Source organism: Bufo gargarizans, chromosome 3 (assembly GCF_014858855.1).
Source record: "Bufo gargarizans isolate SCDJY-AF-19 chromosome 3, ASM1485885v1, whole genome shotgun sequence".
Lineage (NCBI taxonomy): Eukaryota > Metazoa > Chordata > Amphibia > Anura > Bufonidae > Bufo > Bufo gargarizans.
Genome location: NC_058082.1, coordinates 484,541,153 through 484,547,956, shown reverse-complemented (window position 1 = coordinate 484,547,956; position 6,804 = coordinate 484,541,153).

Below are 6,804 nucleotides of genomic sequence, written 5' to 3'. Positions count from 1 at the left end.
TACTTTAGGAATTGGGACACAGCAGTTGTGACACAGGAAATATCTGGTCGTTTGCTTAAGAAGGTTTTCCTATGGCAAAATAATAGCTAGCATGTTTAGAGGCAGATGACTGAAAAGGACTGGATGATATAACAAGGTTAGGCCTCATGCACACAAACGCATTTTCTTTCAGTTTTTTTATTTTTTTGCGGACCGTATGCGGAACCATTCATTTCAATGGGTCCGCAAAAAAAACCGGAAGTTACTCCGTGTGCATTCTGTTTCCATATGTCCGTATTTCCATTCCGCAAAAAAATAGAACATGTCCTATTATTGTCCGCATTACGGACAAGGATAGTCCTGTTCTATTAGGGGCCAGCTGTTCGATTCCGCAAAATACGGAATGCACACGGACATTATCCGTATTTTTTGTGGATCTGTTTTTAGCGGACCGCAAAATACATACGGTTGTGTGCATGAGCCCTTAGGGCTCGTTCACACGACCGTGTGTCTTTGGGCTCATGCACACAAATGTTTTTTGCGTTCCGTATACGGGCCATATTTTGATTCCGTATACGGAACCCTCCATTTCAATGGGTCCGCAAAAGATGCGGACAGCACTCTGTGTGCTGTTGGTATCCGTTGCTCCGTTCCGTGACCCCGCAAAAATGATGAGACATGTCCTATTCTTGTCCATTTTGCGGACAAGAATAGGCATTTCTATAATGGGCCTCCTGTTCCGTTCCGCAAATTGCGAAAGGCACACGGGCAGCATACGTTTTTGGCGGATCTGCTATTTGCGGACTACAAAAAACGGCACGGTCGTGTGCATGAGCCCTTTTTCAGTGTTTTGCAGGCCGTTTTTCCCGGGTCCGTTTTTCCAATTTTTTTTTTCAGTAGCGTTTCCGTTTTTCCATTCAGGAAAAAACAGTTTTTCCGTATGGCATATACAGTAATTACATAGAACAAATTGGACTGGGCATAACATTTTTAGTAGATGGTTCCGCAAAAAACAGAACGGATAAGGAACACATACGGATGCATTTCCGTATGCATTCCGTTTTTTTTTGCAGACCCATTGACTTTAATGGAGCCACGGAACGTGATTTGCGGCCAATTTGTAGGACATGTTCTATCTTTACACGGAACGGAGATACGGAAACGGAATGCATACGGAGTACATTACGTTTTTTTGCGGACCAATTGAAATGAATGGTTCCATATACGAACCGTATACGTAACGCAAAAAGGGGCCCGCAAAATTGAAAAAAAAAACGGTAGTGTGAAAGAGGCCTAATTTCAATTGTTCCGCAAAAAAAGGAATGTACTCCCTTTCCGTATTTCCGTTTTTCCATTCCGTTGAAAGATAGAACATGTCCTATTATTGCCCGCAAGTCACGTTCTGTGGCTCCATTAAATTCAATGGGTCCACAAAAAAACGGAACACATACGGAAATGCATCCGTATGTCTTCCATATCCGTTCTGTTTTTGTGGAACCATCTATTGAAAATTTTATGCCCAGCCCAATTTTTTCTATGTAATTACTGTATAGTGTATATGCTGAACGGAAAAAACGAACAGAAACGGAAACACAACGGAAACAAAAAACAAAACAGATCAGTGAAAAACAGACTGCAAAACACTGAAAAAGCCATACGGTCGTGTGAAAGAGGCCTAAGGGTCCATTCACACGTTCGCAAAATGGGTCTGCATCCGTTCCGCAATCCTTTTTTAATAGGGCCGGAATGTGCTGTCCGCATCCGCATTTGCGGATCCGCACTTCCGCATCCGTGCTTCCGTTTCTGCAAAAAAATAGAACATGTCTTATTCTTGTCGGCAATTGCGGACAAGATTAGGCATTTTCCATTATAGTGTTGGTGATGTGCGGCCCACAAATTGCGGAATGCACATTGCCAGTGTCCGTGTTTTGCGGATCCGCAAAACACTTATGGACGTGTGAATGGACCCTAAGGCCTCATGCACACGACCGTGCCGTTTTTTGCGGTCCGCAAACCTCGGATCCGCAAACAACAGTAGGGGCAATATAAATGCCTATTCTTGTCCGCAAAGCGGCGGCTCGGATGCGGACCCATACAACGGCCGTGTGCATGAGGCCTAAGGCCTAGTTCACACGAACGTATGGCTTTTATAGGTTTTTGCGGTCCTTTTTTCACTGATCCATTGTTCCGTTTTTGAGTTCCGTTGTGTTTCCGTTCCGTTTTTCAGTATGGCATATACAGCATACAGTAATTACATAGAAAAAATTGGGCTGGGCATAACATTTTCAATAGATGGTTCTGCAAAAACGGAACAGATACGGAAGACATACGGATGCATTTCCATATGTGTTCTGGTTTTTTTTGCGGACCCATTGACTTGAATGGAGCCATGGAACGTGATTTGCGGGCAATAATAGGACATGTTCTATCTTTTAACGGAACGGAAAAACGGAAATCCGGAAACGGAATGCTTACGGAACACATTCCGTTTTTAATGCGCACCAAAAAAACGTCCGGTACACTCGCAAAAAAAACGATCGTGTGAACTAGGCCTTAGGCCTCTTTCACACTACCGTTTTTTTTTTCCGTTTTGCGGTCAGTTTTTTGCGTTCCGTATACGGTCCGTATACGGAACCTTTCATTTCAATGGTTCCGCAAAAAAAACGGAATGTGTTCCGTATGCATTCAGTTTCCGTATTTCCGTTGGAAGATAGAACATGTCCTATATTTGGTCGCAAATCACGGTCCGTGGCTCCATTCAAGTCAATGGGTCCGCAAAAAAAAACGGAACACATACGGAAATGCATCCGTATGTCTTCCGTTTCCGTTCCGTTTTTTCTGAACCATCTATTGAAAATGTTATGCCCAGCCCAATTTTTTCTATGTAATTACTGTATACTGTAGATGCCATACGGAAAAACGGAACGGAACAACGGAACGGAAACCGAACCACAACGGAAGCAAAAAAACGGAACAACGGATCCGTGAAAAACGGACCGCAAAACACTGAAATGGACATACTGTAGTGTGAAAGAGGCCTTAGGGTGTGATATATGATAGTCTGCCTTGCACATATTATATTTGGGAACAAGAATGTGCTAGAATTTCTATACATCCAGTGCACCCTGATGAACTATAGCGTGGGCGATAGTAATACTTTTTTCAGCTTGTGGGCAACATATTACTCTCACCCCCTTATAAATGGCACCCCACCCCAGACACTTGAATCTATATATAATAGTTTCAACCCTTTAATGCATAACGCTGTACATGTACGGCGTTATGCACCAACATTTGAATGGAGCAGGCATCTGTAGTGAGCACGGTCCAAACCCAGCGATTGCGCCGACCCTGTCATTTAACCCCTTACGTGCCGCTATCAAGGCCTTTGGAGCCAATTGGTTGCCATGGCAGCCTGGACACTGCTGAAGCATTCCAGGCCTGTCATGACAATCTCCATGCTGAGCTATACATGAGTTATAGCCCAGAATGGACAGTGTAAAAATCCTATTCAAGTCAAGGGGTCCGCAAAAAAAAACGGAACACATACGGAATGTACTCCGTATGTCTTCCGTATCCGTTCCGTCTTTGCGGAACCATCTATTGAAAATTTTATGCCCAGCCCAATTTTTTCTATGTAATTACTGTATACTGTATGCCATACGGAAAAACGGAATGGAACCGGAAACGCTACTGAAAAAAAACAAAAACGGAAAAACAGATCTGGGAAAAAAGGCCTGCAAAACATTGAAAAAGACATACAGTTCTGTGAACGAGGCCTAAGGGCCCATCCACCGCATTTGCGGATCCGCAATACACAGGCACCGTTCCGTGGGCATTCCAGATCATGGATGCGGACTAATTCACTTCAATGGGTCTGCAAATCCGGAGATGCGGAATGGTGTGGAACGGAAGCACAGAACAGAACCCTACGGAAGCACTACGGAGTGCATCAGTGGGGTTTAGTCTCGTACTTCCGTTCCGTAAAAAGATAGAACATGTCCTATCTTTTTGCAGAACGGCCGGATCACGGACCCATTAAAGTGAATGGGTCCGCGATCCGCTGCGGCTGCCCCAGGGTCGGTGTTCGTGCATTGCGGCCGGCAATTTGCGGGCCGCAGCACGGCCACGGGGCGCACACGTTCATGTACAGGAGGCCTAACTTCCATTTTTTGGGGGGACCCATTGAAGTGAATGGTTCCGCATACAGTCCGCAAAAAAAAACGGAACAGACACGGAAAGAAAATACATTTGTGTGCAAGAGGCCTTAAGTTGAATAGGAGAAGAGATCAAAAGGTCCCTAGCTCCCTAATAAAGTAAAAAAAAGTTTAAAAAAAAACAAACAAACACCAAAATATTAAAAGTTTAAATCACCCCCCTTTCCCAATTTTACATATTAAAATATATAACCAATAAAAAAAATAAAGATATTAGGTATTGCCACTAGTGCTGAGCGCACTTGTGTTTTAAGTTCGGCATCTAAAGTTTGGGTTTCAGGTTATCGAAGAATCGCGTTATGGATTCCACTACCACGGACCATAATGGAATTTAAAATCCATAACGCGATTCTTCGATAACCCGAACCCGAACTTTAGAGGCCGAACTTAAAACACAAGTTCGCTCAACACTAATTGCCACATCTGAAAATGTCTGATGTATTAAAATATAAAAACATTTTTCCTGTGCGATGAACGCTGTAACGAAAAAAAAATGAAAAACGCGCAATTCGACATTTTTTTGTCATCTTGTCCCCCCAAAAAATAACAGTGATCAAAAAGTCGTACATACCATAAAGCTGGTAGCAATAAAAACTACAGTTTGTTACGCAAAAAACAAGCCCTCATACAGCTCTGTAGACTGCAAATTAAAAACTATGGCCATCAGAAATATGACGATGCAAAGAAAATTTTGATTTTTCTAAATTTTGCTTTTAAAATAAAAACTACACAAGTTTGGTATTGCCGCAATCATATTGAGCTGCAGAATAAGGACATCAGGTCATTTTTAGTGCATAGTAAACGTTGTGATGTCAAAACCCCAAAAACCTTTTTCAATTTTCCCCCACAAATAATTTTCCCCCATTTTCCAGTACAAGACATGGTAAATTAAATGGTGGTATAAAAAAATGCATCTTGTCCCTCAAAATATAAGTCCCATATGACTATGTGAATGGAGGCCCTGTGAAAAAGCGCGACTGCGAAACGGACGTTGGGCCATTCCCTCCAACCTGGGTATGTATTATTTATTTATATTATAGCTCTCAGTCTATATTTGGTTGACTTGGCAGTTCCCATGGTGGGCTCACTGCTGATGTCTTCAGTGACATGCTCTTTGAGGATGCCGCTTGGCACCTATCAATTTCAATATTATGGGCCTGCCTTTAATATACACTAACGTGACTGCTGAGCCTTATTATTGATGCTTATCCGTCCCTGTGGTTGGAGGGATCTTTTCTTCATATCCTTGCACTCTCTTTAGTACATGTTTTTGATATTTATGTCAGATGTATATGTCCATATGTTGGATTATCAATAAAGTTTTTGCTTACGGTTTTGAGTGGCGTTTAGTGTTTATATAGGAGTTAGTGTTATGGTTCCATGCATGATATATTGGTATGAGATATATATTGGAGTAAAAAGCAGCTTTAGAACAGTAAGAATATTATAAACTTTCTTCTATAGGTGTTCTCTGTGTAATTAAGGTGGGTTTGTGGGACCAGTTGGGTCCTGGAAACCCCATTTACTGTCATTATTATCTAAAAATCAGAACAGAATAGAATTCTTACCATTACTACACTGAATCATGTCACCATTGAGTTGTAAAGAGTGGGAAAAGCTAGGGCTGCCCCACTAGCAGGAACTTTGGACAGCCAAGTAATAATGGCAGGGGGAGACTTATATGGAATTAGTAGAAAACTACTGTATATACATAAGGAAGCTTGTGGCTGAACAATTTAGAAATGTACTGCCTATTATGTAGCCACAAACATACATAGAAGACTGGAGCAGTCCAGTTGGGTGACCAGAAGTTTCTAAATCAATATTGACACACAGACATAAGGAAACTGTTGTAGTAAAATATTACATGGAACTTCCTGTAGAAAGAAAACTGTTGACTGCACACATTGTCACGATCTAGTTTCTAGTATTTACATACAAAATAGTGATAAAAAAGAAATATGTAACTATAACAGGAAAAAAAAATGGTACATTTACACGTACATTTTTTTCCAGAAAGTTGGAAGTAAAAGAAATATTTGTAGGACAGAATTTGGCCTTTAGTTTTAACCTCCCTGGCGGTATTATTATGTCAGGAATTTTGTACCAAATGTGGTACAATTTTCTGCATGAAATTTGGTGTTATGTATTGTAGGCTTGCAATTCTTAGTAATTACTTACTTAAACCTGACCAAACAAGACTTTAGTAGACATCCCAGATGTGATAAAGTTTCAAACACAAAATCATGAATTATAATCTAATAAATAATATCATTTTATTTAATAATGTAATTCAAAATTATGAAATTTGTCAAACACAGAAAATTCAATAAACATCCTGAGTGTGATAAATTTTGAAACATGGGACTGCACAAAGACCGACGTCACAATCGGGACAATGAAACCTGGTTTCTTTTCGGACTTTCTTTCCATTTCCATCTCTCTTTGAGCAGCAAACCACGCACATCCTGGTAGGTGCTGCCTTTTTTTGCGGTTGGCGGGATGTAGTCCATAAAGTGACGACCAGTCAGACGTTCTGGGTTGACAACGTCAACAGCACGACGTCCAGGTCTGTTCACAGCTACTGATGGCGTCTGGTGGTTGACAA